Below are 14216 nucleotides of genomic sequence, written 5' to 3'. Positions count from 1 at the left end.
AGATCCCTTGAGATCTTGTAAGTGTTGGATGACCAAGTAGTTTAGGGAATTGGGAAAGAAGCTGTTACATCTTTTCTTTCTTTGTTTTTTTTTTTTTTCTTTCTTTTTTTCCTTACTTGTGTGCTTTCTAAAGGAAAGATAAACTCAGGAGAGGATGAGAATGGCACACTTAAAAAATACAGAGCATATTCCTTTTACCCTGAACATAGCAAGTTCAAACTAAAAACTAACTTAACAATTAAAACAATGACCACATCTTTGTTTTAAAAAGTTTACACTGTGTAGACACTACTTTTGAATGAATAATCAGTGTTTGCTTAGAATATTGCTTTTATCATTTTTAATGTTCTTTTTTTTCTGAAATTGGTACTTGAAACCTTAGTCAATTTAGAAACTGATGTATTTGTACTTAAATCACTTGAGCTCCTTTCACATTATCTGATGACTCTATAATAAATTAAATTTGTTCTCATTTTAGAGTCTATCAGAAATGTCTTTTGGTAAAAAAAAAAAACACAGGAGAGGATATGGTGAACACATCAATAAATCCTCAATATCACATATATATTAAGCACATATGACAATCATATAAATAAACAAAATCATAAGCTTTTAATCAAGATATACTCTAAATCAGTATACCTTAACACAGTACAACTCATGGAAATCTGTCAAGAAGATAAATATGTTGACAGTACCTAAATTAATTTCCAGCTTGAACATTTCTGTTGAGCTCTAAAATGGCAAATTGACTTCTGGACTTTTCCACCTCTATGACCTTCCCACAAACAACTAAAAATCAATAAGCTTAATTGAGTTCAATTCAACATTCATTTATTGAACACCTTTCAATAGATGTGTTAGAAGCTGGGAACACAGAGATAACTAAGACCCAGCCTCTGATTCAAAGAGGTCTCTCTCTCTCTCTCTCTCTCACACACACACACACACAGAAACCACAATTCTTTATTCACCAAAACTTTTGCTTTCTTTTCAGTTTTATGTCTTAGTGGATGTCAGCAAGCAGTTCCCAAAGCTAGAAGCATTTAAATCATTTCTGACACATTTTTCCTCACAATTGGCATTCAATTCGTTTTCCAAGTCTTTTTTATTCTACTTCTCAAAATTCTCTGATTCTGTATCCTTCACTGCAGTCTTGTTGCTACGGATGAGCTTTGCACTTTGTCATCATTCTCCTTGACTATTGTAACAGCCTTCTGATTGGTTTCTCTGCTTTCAAATTGCCCCCTCTCCTCCCTGCACACCCATTGTCCTTCACTCCTAGACTTGCTTCATGAAAACAAAGATCAGATCACATTACTCTCTTGTTTTAAAACCTTTTCTAAATGCATTATACGCCTTTGTTGCCTTCCAGACTTTCTGCAGAGCTTGTACACAAGCTTGGGGAGGACCTAGGTGGTACAAGGAGAGAAGACTAAAATATTCACTACCCTATCTGAAAGGAGAACTACTTAGCTCCAGCCCTGTAGGAATTCTGGAGGGCTGGGCTCAGTTTTACTAAAACTTTGACTGTTTTTTTTCTGTCAGAAGCTAGAAATCCTGATTTTTTTGGAGTCCCTTGGTTTTGAGATATTGGCTTATATTTTAAAATCACACTGTAGGACCACTTAACTCTGGGTAATTTTGTGACCTTTTTATTTGCTCTGAACGTCTCATCATTTATTAGTCTGGCAAACTCCTATTCATCTATTAGGACAGAGACCAAATGTCCTTTAATCTGCAAATTCTTTTTTAACCTGCTGAGAATTATAGTTCACTAGTCTGAACTTTCATAAACTTTGACTGAACTTGAATTTAATAGTTAAATAAAAAATGTAACATGCTTGGCTTACATGATATATTCTTTAATTATTTAACCTACCAATAGTTTACTGAGGGAAAATCTGTATCGATGTCAGAAGAAAAGAGAAACTTTTGATTTTCTCATTCTTTTCAAAAGTTATCATCTAACAAACCAAACTTAAGAATAAGTGGTTTTTTTGAAGAACAAGAGTTTGAAATAGAGGAAGGAGAGAATCTGTTTCAAACACTTCTTTCCCTATCAAATGTACTGCAATGAAAGGTAATACATAAAAGGAGAAAGCAAAGAGACATAGCGGGACTTATAAACAAGAATGGGTATTGCCATCCAGCAGAATTCCCACAGAGAGGGGGAGGGTGGAAGGTACAGGGAGACTGGTGGTCTGGTTCCCAGTGGGGATTACAGCTCTTGCTGAGTAGAGGAGGCCTAATACACTCAGCTCCACATGGGGAACCCCAGCCCGACTCTACTCCTGGGGATAAAGGAGGAACAAATACAAATATTTCAGACATACAGAGACATATGACAAACAAATAGTTTATCCTGCCAATCACTCAACAAAAATTAACAAAAGTGGTATGTTAAGGAAAAGTGAACCTAGGAGTTAGGCACAGGCTATAGGACACATTGAGCATGGAAACTGATACAAAGATGTGAACTATTTAATAAAAAATAACTATTATTGAAAGTAAAACTAACACCCTAAAAGACAAGATGATGAGGACTGCTTTGGTTTTCTTTAGGTAGCTAAGGAATAGTCAAGAATGGAAATACTGAATAACTGTTTTGTTTTAGGGATCCCTGGGTGGCGCAGCGGTTTGGCGCCTGCCTTTGGCCCAGGGCGCGATCCTGGAGACCCGGGATCGAATCCCACATCAGGCTCCCGGTGCATGGAGCCTGCTTCTCCCTCTGCCTATGTCTCTGCCTCTCTCTCTCTCTCTCTCTCTGTATGACTATCATAAATAAATAAATAATAATAATAAAAAAATTAAAAAAAAAACTTTTGTTTTAAAAAATGTAGGTAAGTTTGCAGGATAAAATGTAACAGTTAGCAATGAAAATGGAGAACAATCTATAGATTTTGTACTAACAGAAAGAAAAGGAGGAAAATAAAAATATTACATATGCAATGGAAGACAGGAAAGAAGATAAAGAAATGGGGGTAAAGATTGTAAACAGAAAACACAAAATGGTACATGTAAGTTCAAATACATTGGTATTTAAAATAGATGAAAATACATCCAAAGTCTAATGGATTTTTAAAAGCATAGTTATTTGCTATTTATGAGCTATACCTAAAACAAAACATATACAGAGATAGATTAAGAAAATATCAACCTGAAGAAAGCTGGTATAGCAATAGTAATATAAGGAAAAACCAAAATTTAAGGCAAGGCCATTAATAGTTAAACAGAATGATTTGAAATCATGATAGAATGGAGAAGGTAGACTTATGAACTTGTACACATCTAACAACATAGCCTTGGGCAACATAATGTATGAATTTATTTAAAAGGAGATATTGATTTTGGAAATACAGAAATTCATATACTCAAAACCCCAATCAAGATATAGAATGTGCCTATCTCCTCAGATTCCTCTTGTGCTTCCTTCCAGGCAATTCCTACTCTCCCCACACTGTAGTTATCTACTGTGTTGATTTCTATTAGCAAAATATAATCTTGAAATTCATGTATATGGAATTATAAAGTATTTCTTCTTGTGTTTATGGATTTTTTTTTGCTCAACATGTTTTTGAGTATCATTCACTTTGCTTTATTAATATCGATGGTTTATTATTATTTATCACTGATGGGTGTACCATTGATGGCTACCATGATTTACTGTTTGCCTGTTGATGAACATTTAGATTGTTTCCAGATTTGGGCTATTATAAATAAAGCTACTATAAACATTTCATACAAAAAGATAAATTAATAAAAGAATACTGACACATCAGCAATCATGCTGGATTATTTATGCATATACCTCAATTAGAAACAGACTAAGCATGCCAACAATGAATAAGGATTAGAAAATCTGAACAACACAGTTGGTAAGGTTGATCTATATAGATGAGTATATACACATATTCAAATAAAATCTTGCTCCCAATATTAAAGAATATACATTCTTTCTGAGTTTACATTGACCATTTTCAAATACTGACCACCAGTCAAGTTATAGTGCAAAGAAATCTCTATGAAGTTTAAAGAACTGATATCATGGAGACTAGAATCTCTCTCTCTCTCTCTCTTTTTTTTTTTTTAATCTCTCTCTTTTTTAAAAAAGATTTTAGGGACGCCTGGGTGGCTTAGCAGTTGAGCACCTGTCCCTGGCTCAGGGCATGATCCCATGGTCTCAGGATCGAGTCCCACATCGGGCTCCCTGCCTGGAGCCTGCTTCTCCCCCTGCCTACATCTCTGCCTTTCTCTCTCTGTGTCTCTCATGAATAAATATTAAATAATTTAATATTTTAATTTAATATATTTTTAAAAGATTTTATTTATTTATTCATGAAAGACACACAGAGAGAGGCAGAGACGTAGGCAGAAGTACAGGCAAGCTCCATGCAGGGAGCCCCATGTGGGACTTGATCCCAGGACCCTGGGATCACAACCTGAGCTGAAGGCAGATGCTCAACCACTGAGTCACTCATGTCCCAAGACTAGAATCTCTTAACATTGAAATTAGATTAGAATTAAGAGAAGAGGGCTTTAAAAAATATGTTTGGAAACAAAAAAAAAAATCACCTTTAAATTACACAGATTAGAAACTATAATAAAAATTACAAAATACTTAGAAATGAACAATGACATTTCCTATGAATTTCCTGTATGTAGCAGAAATGGAGCTACACTGCTATAAACACCTGTCATAAAATGGTTTTCTGGTTGGCTGAAGAATCAGACCAAGAGCTCCAACACAAAGGACGTACTGAAAACAATTCAGAAAGGTTAAAAAGGTAGACAAGGGAATAGGAAGTGAATGCTAAGGAGAAAAAGATGGAGTTATGATCCTGCCAATCACTCAACAAAAATTAACAAAAGTGGTATGTTAAGGAAAAGTGAACCTAGGAGTTAGGCACAGGCTATAGACACATTGAGCATGGAAAATGATACAAAGATGTGAACTATTTAATAAAAAAAAAAAAAAAGAAAATATTTCAGACATACAGAGACATATGACAAACAAATAGTTTATCCTGCCAATCACTCAACAAAAATTAACAAAAGTGGTATGTTAAGGAAAAGTGAACCTAGGAGTTAGGCACAGGCTATAGACACATTGAGCATGGAAAATGATACAAAGATGTGAACTATTTAATAAAAAAAAAAAAAAAAAAAAAAAAAATTTAAAAAATAAAAAAAAAAAAAAAAGAAAATATTTCAGACATACAGAGACATATGACAAACAAATAGTTTATCCTGCCAATCACTCAACAAAAATTAACAAAAGTGGTATGTTAAGGAAAAGTGAACCTAGGAGTTAGGCACAGGCTATAAGGACACATTGAGAAAGGTTAAAAAGGTAGACAAGGGAATAGGAAGTGAATGCTAAGGAGAAAAAGATGGAGTTATGATATTAACATCAGTCCATCAGTGCAGAAGTGTTAAATGAGATAAGGAAGTGTTGTTGTTGTTGTTTTTTAAGAAAAACAAAGGGTAAAAATCCACAAATGGATGGGAATGTTTTAAGTTCATCAATAAATACCAAAATGAGAAATAAAAGCTGATGCTTGGTCTGGCCACCACTGCAATGTGTATGCCCTATGCCACCACCAGAGAAAGAAATACTTTCCATCTGAGATAAAATGTCAAAAACCAAGAATGCTTGAGTCCCCTCCAGAAACAAAGCCTCGAGGCTCTTTCCTATAAAAGTTGCTGACTCTATGAGACAGCAATGTTATCTCTGACATCTGAAGATAGGCAGCATTCTTGCAGGTCGGGTTATCATGTGAAGGATGATATAATCTTTCTTACCAACAACAGGAATAATGGACAGACTGTAACTTTGTGTTTTTTTAATCCTTTAAATATTGCCTACATCCTTTATTCAAGAAAAAAGATTTTAGGGACGCCTGGGTGGCTTAGCAGTTGAGCACCTGTCCCTGGCTCAGGGCATGATCCCATGGTCTCAGGATCGAGTCCCACATCGGGCTCCTGCCTGGAGCCTGCTTCTCCCTCTGCCTGTGTCTCTGCCTCTCTCTCTCTCTCTGTGACTATCATAAATAAATTTAAAAAAAAAAAAAAAGAAAATATTTCAGACATACAGAGACATATGACAAACAAATAGTTTATCCTGCCAATCACTCAACAAAAATTAACAAAAGTGGTATGTTAAGGAAAAGTGAACCTAGGAGTTAGGCACAGGCTATAAGGACACATTGAGCATGGAAAACTGATACAAAGATGTGAACTATTTAATAAAAAAAAAAAAAAAGAAAATATTTCAGACATACAGAGACATATGACAAACAAATAGTTTATCCTGCCAATCACTCAACAAAAATTAACAAAAGTGGTATGTTAAGAAAAGTGAACCTAGGAGTTAGGCACAGGCTATAAGGACACATTGAGCATGGAAAACTGATACAAAGATGTGAACTATTTAATAAAAAAAAAAAAAAAGAAAATATTTCAGACATACAGAGACATATGACAAACAAATAGTTTATCCTGCCAATCACTCAACAAAAATTAACAAAAGTGGTATGTTAAGGAAAAGTGAACCTAGGAGTTAGGCACAGGCTATAGACACATTGAGCATGGAAAACTGATACAAAGATGTGAACTATTTAATAAAAAATAACTATTATGAAAGTAAAACTAACACCCTAAAAGACAAGATGATGAGGACTGCTTTGGTTTTCTTTAGGTAGCTAAGGAATAGTCAAGAATGGAAATACTGAATAACTGTTTTGTTTTAGGGATCCCTGGGTGGCGCAGCGGTTGGCGCCTGCCTTTGGCCCAGGGCGCGATCCTGGAGACCCGGGATCGAATCCCACATCAGGCTCCCGGTGCATGGAGCCTGCTTCTCCCTCTGCCTGTGTCTCTGCCTCTAGCCTGCTTCTCCCTCTGCCTGTGTCTCTGCCTCTCTCTCTCTCTCTGTGACTATCATAAATAAATTTAAAAAAAAAAAAAATTTAAAAAATAAAAAAAAAAAAAAAAAAGAAAATATTTCAGACACATAGAGGCATATAGAATGCTTATAATGATGTACTCATCCTCCACTATAACAATTATCAATATTTTGCCTCTGTTGTTTTATCTAACCATATTGACACATTACCCCACACTGGGAGATTTCTAAAAAAAATTCCAGTCATCGCATTATCTATAAATACTATGTACCTCTAACAGATTATTATTATTAATTATTATTTTAGTTTTAGTAATTTGTACACCCAACGTGGAGCTTGAACTTACAACCTCAAGATCAAGAGTTGTATGCTCTCCTGGTTGGGCCAGCCAGGCACCCCAGGACTTTTTAATATAACCACAATATAATTATCACATTAAAAATAATAATTCTTTGTTATTATCTATTACACAGCCCATGTTTGAATTCTCTCATAAAAAATGGCTTTTTTGGGTGATTTAGTTGAATCAGTACTCAAATTCCTGGCATATCCCAAGCTTCTTTTATGTAAAGAAAGGTTCCCCTTTTGTACTTTTTATGATACTTGGTGAAGAAACTGGGTCATTAGTCTTGTAGAATTTCATTTATTCAAAATTTGGCTGAATGTATTTTTGTCATATCATTTAACTTAGTTTCCATTCTCTCTCCAAATACTCTCACCAAGCAAAAATAGTAAACTAAGAAGAGTGCAACCTTCCTGAGGGTAATTGTGGAGATTAGGGCCATACTTCCATTTAACTTACCTATGTTGTTGGTCCAAAAGCTAGGTAGATCTTCAAGAATGACAACAGGTTACCATAAACTAAAATAGTGATACTGTTGTAGCTGTTCTTCAGATATGGTATCTTTCCTGGAGTAGATCAACACAGTCTTGCCCCTTGTTTGCAGCTACTAACCTATCGAAACTAATAAGAAAATAATAATTTAAAAAACCCAATTCCTATATCCATTAGTAAAATCCAAAGCCATTTTCATTTCTACAGAGGGCCCAGAGTAAATTCTTAATAGATCATGTCAGCTCTTCTGCTCTTTGTTGTAATGTACTAGAGGCATCTACAAAAAATTACACTGAACCATTGCATTGATGACATTTTGATAATCAGATCTGGTGAGCGAAAATATCCAACGGCTTCTACCTTAGTAAGATTTTTGTGTGTCTGTCGGTAGGAGATAAACCCCCACAAAATTCAAGGATCTACTGTTGGTGAGTTGCTTAAATCCTAACGTTCTGGTGTTTATCTGGATACTCCTAAAGTGAAGGTCAAGTTATTGTAGCTTGAATTGCACATCACAGATGATTTTGGGTGGGCCTCTCTTGAGTTGGGGGGCGCTATAAACCACCTTTGTGTATGCTACTCTGAGTCATCTACTGACTTGCTTTACAAGACTTTTATTTTTGAGAGGAGACCTAAAGAGAGTTCTGTAGAAGTTTCATATTGTGGTGTGAGCTGCCTTACCACTTGGACCTAATGATCCTTGTGTCTTTCACCTCAGTAGGAGGGTCACTGTGTATTGGCTTTCAGACCATAGGGTTTCAGAGTAAACTCTGACCTTTTCTACTGCCAAGATTCTCTGCATGAGAAGCAGCTCATGTTTTGCTATGGGGTCCTTAGGAAGATGGAGTAGATGACCACTCGACCCCAAAGTGACTCAGATCTGAGAAACTCATTGTCTGGTATTTTCTGATCTACCATATCCTAAATTGTATGACAGCAATCCATCAATAATTAAAAGTGGGTCTGGGTCTGAGCAGGTCCAGAGGGTACTAGTAAATTTGATGAAAAGGTGGCTCAGACTCTCACAGTTATTGTTTTCTCCTTCATGTCACATATATGGCTTCATGGGGAGATACTTATGACCAATGAACAGAAGAGGAAAAATTAAAACCTTGGTTTACATGTGAGTGTGTATTATGGGCTGGCACCAGCAGGCAGCAGAGAGCTAAAATATTTCTACAGGCTTAGTTAAGACTATCTCTATGGTCATTGGTGCAGGGGAGCTTCCTAGTAGGCAGAACTTCAGCAGTCCATTTGGTGGTCTTCTGTCTTTAGAAAGAAAGATGGCCAGAAGTATGGATCTCCATGGGGTCATAGGCCTGTTAGCAAGTTAGTTGAAGAATCAGGGTCTTAGAAAAATGGCAGGTTTGGTGACAAGAAGGCCTTAGATAAAGTGAATACTCATCAGTGCAGTCTCTCAGTAATGAGGGGACAAGATAACCTGTGCTGTAGATATCAGCCTCTTTTTAGCAGCCATGGTGTTTGCCCAGAAGATTCATTTTCAAAGTGGACATGGCATTAAGGATGGAAGTTATATGCAGACATAACAGTATAGACTCTCCCTTACCAAGGCTAATCAATCAGACTATTGCTATCGCTGAGTGTCCAATCTATCTACAGTATAGGCCAATGCTCTGCCCCCAGTATGGCCTCATTCTTTAGAGGAACGGTCATTTGCTCTGAATGATAAATTGAATATGTTGATTTAGGCTATCCTTATAGGACTAATGTTCTGATTACAGATTTGCCTTCTCTTCCTACATTTCATCTGTTAGTACTGCCATTTACTATTGAGAGACCCACAAAATGCCATGGTGTTCCTTACAATATTATCCTAGGCTAAGAAACTCATTTCGTAGTGAAAGAAGTATGGTGATGAGCTCAGACCCATTGGATTCATTGGTCTTCCATGAAGACTCATGATCTCAAAGCAGGTGGACTGATAGAACAGCAGAGCTAAAAGAAAAGTGTAAAAGCTATTACAGCCTTAGCTTTAAGACAGTGCTTTGTGATGTTTTAGTGCTCTCCCACAGGAAGGAATTCTGATGCCGTTATCAGTGTTACGTGCGCCATTCCCTTACAGTCAGAACATTATCATCCGGGAACTAAGAAGTGGAGTTCTGAGGGACTCATCTCACTATTGCACCTAATAGCCTAGAATTTCTGCTTCCCACTTTTGCACCGTGGTCTTGGTGAGTTGGGAGTCCTATTGCCTAAGGGATGAGTGTTTCCATTAGGTTAAGCAGTCTTGTTGCAGTAAATTAGAGAGAATGCCCACCCCTGCCCCCTACCCCACCATTTTAGGCTCTCCCAGGCACTGAAGCAACAGGCCATGATGCCTGATCCCTATTACCAAGAGGAAATTGGGTTACTGTTCTACAAGGGGATAAGGGGACTAGGTTTTGAAAGGCAGTCACTGAGGCACTTCTGGTGCTTACATTTTTGTACCTGGAATACTACATTTTTGTTTATTGTCCCCCCTGCCAAACTGTAAGCTCCGTGAGGATGGGACTGTGCCATTTTGTTCATTGCTGTATCCCTGGCTCCTGTAGTTTAGTAGTTGTTTAATAAATATTTGCTGAGTGACTGTATGTGCACTGCTGACTCCATCCACTGGGAGTTAAACTTTTAGACTCCAGGGTCAGGTCTTCTTCTAGGTTCCATTACTTTTACCTGTTCTACTTAGGGAAACTTGTGACCTGAACCTTCCTCTACATTGGCTTCCTCACATGTACAGGGGCCATTGCTACAAGTCTGCATCTCTTATCTATAAATCCATAGTCCAAAAGATTCTGAAAACTCCAAGTTTTTGTATGTTTGGCACAAATTTATTTGGGAGCAAAACTTGTCCTGATTTGAATTGATATGAGCTCCTTATAGATTTTTTCTATATAATTTTTATAATTAGTGTGAATATTCATAGATTTGATTAAACATATTGACATGTTTGAATACAAAGTGCTTCTGTAGGACCCCTGGATTTTATGTGTTTTTTTTTAATGGCATATATACCTTATTCCTTTTCTAAAACCTGGTTAAAAAAAAATCTAAATTTCAAGACACATTTGGCTTCAGGGTTTTTGAATATGGAATTGTCTACCAACAGTAGTACCTACCTTATTGTGTTGTTGTGTGGATTCAATGAGTTTATATATGTAAAGTACTCAGTGCCTGCCACACAGTAAACCATAAATGTTAGCTGTTATAGTGGTCAAGATGCTTTGTTTTCTCTGATGTCGTGGTAGTAAGATCTCTAACTCCTTTCACATCCTATTTGAGACTGGTTTGTATCTTTTAGAGTTTATCATGAGGGCTGGGTAACGTGTATTGTGCTTCTTTTTCTATGTAGGAGGCATAGGGGAGAGGAAGACAGCTCATTTGGATTGTGGAAAGCCACATTTTGTGAGACTGGTTTCTGCTTTCACCACTCCAACTTGTTCCAAAGCCTTGCCCAGGGTTTACTATAACTATGTGAGGTCATACATGAAGCCTGGAGAGATATCCAAAGTAGGGTGAATCCTGGAAACTAGTCTTCACGTAGAGATGGGCTATACTTTCTTCACCTGCTTCTTCCCAACTGCTGTTTATATGACCAAAACTAAGATAAAACTTGTGAGCTGGACTATAGCCTCATCATCTGCTGGGAAGGAGTGGCTTAACACCCGGGGTTCTTTGTGGTTTCATCACCCTGGGCCTTCAGTACTTTCAAGGGAGCTTGTTTTAAGTCTCTTCTGTTCATATCTTTTTTTGTTTTGTTTTGTTTTGGTATTCTGTTTTGCTAGATGCATATATTTTGTTGGATATAATTAGCCCTAGGCCATTGTGAATAGCCTGCCTTCTCTTTGCAGCTTTGTTCTGAGCTGGAAAAAAAATAAGACACAAAATAGATAATAAGCTCTAGAGATATATTTTTTTTCCTGATTCTGGGAGAATGCAGGTAGATTTTTATGTTTTCTTTCTTTGGAGTCTCTATACCTTTTGTCTTCTTCCTACATTGGAAGTATCCTTCTCATATATGTATATATAACTTTGTCTTCTCTCTTCTTTTTCTTTTTTTTCCCTTCACTATTAGTAGCTATACTAGTTCCTGGAATAATCCCTCTCTCCATCTCCTCCCCCTCTTCAGCTTATGCTTTTCACTGAGTAGGCATAAGGCTGTGTCTCTTCTTATGTTTGATTGCTACTGGCTTAGTTTTTTATGTCTTGTTTTACTTAAAATTTGTAAATTTATTTAGTTGTGGTGGGAGAGAATCTGTGATGGTTTCAGTCTGCCAACTTAAACTCTGAAAATCTCATCAACTACATGATCTTTTATAGTATAAAGGTATGTTGTCCTAGACGGCAGTTCATAGGAATTAATGGGTCAGGGTAATTAGACATATGGTAGTTAAACTTTTGTGTGCAGAAGGGACTCAAGAGCTGCTGACAGAGCTGACTAAGCCCTTCTAAGTGCCACAGTGAATGGTTTACATCAATTCAGGTGCACTGATTACATACATTTCCATTTTTTTCCTCCTCCTTTCTGCTGGATACAGCAGATAAAAGGACTATTGACCAGGCTTCTCAGAAAATCATTTCAATTCTTCACATCAGTGCTTATGTATAATACAGCCTGAAGAGACTGCATACTTTAAGGTATACATTCTATACATCATATATTGTACACATTTTTTGAGCACGTACTATGGGCAGTGTACCTACAGATAGAGCAGAAAAATGAAGGAAACCAAAATTCTTGCCTTCATGATGCCTATATAATGTTGGAGGGAAACAGAGAACACACCAAATGCACCAAATGGGTAAGTACATTATGTACCTTATTAGAAGATGCTTAGCTATGGAGAAAAACAAATCAGGAAAAAAACAATAGAACCAGAGGGAGGGCTATAAATTATCCTATTTGGGAAAGGCCTCACCAGGAGGGTGACATCTGAGAAAAGATTTGAATAATAGGAGAAAGCAAGTAATGCATATTTCTAGGAGGAAGAAGATTCCAAGCAGTAGGAGCAGCAAGATAACAACCCCCCTCCCCTATTTTTCCTCCTCCTTTCTGCTGGAGATAGCAGATAGAAGTGTTTTAATGTGTGGGATGCTCAGAAAATTGTTTTAATTCTTCACTTCCTATCTATATAATATATAGCCTGAAGGGCTTCATACTTTAAAGTAATTATTAACATTTGTAATAAAATTTAGGTATTCCTTTTGGCTATGAGAATGAGCATGCATAACTTAGTAACTGTCAATAAATATATGTTCTAATAAACTTAACTTGGTGCTTCTTTTTTGAGTTAGCAATGTGGAGGTGACTGGTTACAAACCCAAAGAAGGCCTCATTGGCTTTTGGCAGAGATCAGCATCCAAAAGTTAAAAGGGGATCTGCTGGATTCTTCTAAGGAAAAGTTTCTTCCTTGCTTCTATTTGTATCTAGTTCTTTCTTTTAATATGCAGATAGTGTCCTGGGTTTGAATTGTGATTTCCTCTCTAGTCTCTGCATTGATCTCTACCTCATAAAGCAGAGGAACAAGATCTAAAAGGAAACAAACTTCTACTTCAATGAGCTGGGTGGTTTTATCAGGTGATTTCAATCTGAAAGTAAATTGTTCTCTGGAGAATATATGCTTATTGCTGAGTTTTTTTTTTTTTTTGAAAGGATTTAACAAATAACTCCCAACATTCATCTAGTTGTATTTGAAAAAGACATAATAAAACAGTCTTTGAGATTTAGAACAATGATCTAAAAATAGCTGAGACTGTATTCCCATTTGGAAAAAGAAGTTGCTATGAAATGATTTTTTCTTCTTATTCTGAGCATTGCATAAAGCAAAACCAATTCACAACAACTAAAGTATATTCTCAAAGAGAAATCTCGAGTCATTTTCAGCTCAGGACTCTGGAGACCTCATTATCCTGCCATTACAAACAGACCTGCAGCAAGTTGTTTATGCCTTTCTGCAAGTGAGTTAAGCAAATGTCACAGGGATTGCTATGCAGATACATTTACTAGTTGCTGGAACTTATACAGAAAGGCTCAGATATACCCTTAATAAGAGTAACTAGACATACATTTACTTAAATTTTTGTGTACACAAGGGAGTCAGAAGATGCCCACAAAACTGAGTCCTACTAAGTGCCACAGTGAATGACCTCCATCAATTCAAGTGCACTGATTGTATATATTCCCACTTTTTTCTCCTCTTTTCTGCTGGATTCAGCAGTTAAACGTCCTCTAATGACCGCTTAGAAAATTGTTTCAATTCTTCACTTTTTTCAATTCTTCAGTATCCATGTGTAATATAGCTTAAGGGGCTTCGTACTTTAAAGCATGCATTCTTACCTTATGGAATTAACCCATTTTTGAAAAATTGTGTTCTAATTTAATTGTATCTTAAAAGTTTTATATCAGTGAATCCCTAACGGCATACTCCCTGAGCAGATTTCTCAGAATCACAGTTGTTTACAGGTCTTTTTGAAAATTC

General features: G+C 36.6%; 1 long non-coding RNA gene across 1 annotated transcript in view; it reads left to right on the top strand.

The window, feature by feature from the left end:
• Positions 1-14216, top strand: part of LOC121480701 — a 44080-nt gene that overhangs the window by 25815 nt on the left and 4049 nt on the right. The gene's annotated exons all lie outside the window — the stretch shown is intronic.

The sequence above is a fragment of the Vulpes lagopus genome, chromosome 2 (genome assembly GCF_018345385.1).
Source record: "Vulpes lagopus strain Blue_001 chromosome 2, ASM1834538v1, whole genome shotgun sequence".
Classification (NCBI taxonomy): domain Eukaryota; kingdom Metazoa; phylum Chordata; class Mammalia; order Carnivora; family Canidae; genus Vulpes; species Vulpes lagopus.
Note: the sequence above shows the minus strand (reverse complement) of the source record. Positions and strands in the feature narration are given on the sequence as shown.